Source organism: Equus caballus, chromosome 4, assembly GCF_041296265.1.
Source record: "Equus caballus isolate H_3958 breed thoroughbred chromosome 4, TB-T2T, whole genome shotgun sequence".
In the NCBI taxonomy this organism is placed as follows: Eukaryota; Metazoa; Chordata; class Mammalia; order Perissodactyla; family Equidae; genus Equus; species Equus caballus.
This window is the reverse complement of record NC_091687.1, coordinates 10,332,356-10,333,080: the sequence shown is the minus strand read 5'-3', so window position 1 is coordinate 10,333,080 and position 725 is coordinate 10,332,356.

The following is a 725-nucleotide window of genomic DNA, read 5'->3' as shown; positions in this document are numbered from 1 at the left end:
TTTCAAAATAATATTAAAAGGAGATTTGCCTTTTTCGCTTTCATTTTCTGGGATTTCTCCCAAGGCCTGCTGACATGTGGTTTCACAGCAGGCTGAACGCAGCAGTGGGGATGGTTCCAAGAATCTTCTGGTAAGCCAGACACTACCAAGATTCGCAAAAATGGGAAACAATGCCGATCTTCTCACTAATTATTTTGTTTGGGGAAAATATAGTTATTTTCCATTTGAAAATTATGTTAACATGTAATTATTATTTTTTTAACATGTAATTATTTTAAATGACTTCATAATAAACATTCTTAAAAGTTTCTTCATTTTAATTTTTAATACAGTAAGTACTGATATATATAACCCCCCAAATACAGAGGCTTTTGGGGGTTCTAAATAATTTTATAATAGTGTAAAGAGGTCCCAAGACCAAAAAGTTTGGGAATTGCAGACACAATAGAGTATTTACTAGATGCCAGGTACTGTCCTCAGCGTTTCATATATATTAACGCTGTTTATCCTCACTCTGGCCCTAGAAGGTAGATTTTTTTTTATCTTGATTTTACAAATGACCACACAGATTGTAGTGTTTTGACTATGATAAATGCAAAGCTTCCTAGAGATGAACCCACGCAAACCAACAATTTTATAAATGAGTAAACTGAGATGTGCAATTCCTGCTGGCTGGCAGTGTGGTAAAAATCATTAAATTAGGGTCTCTAAAGGTTTTGTGCAGA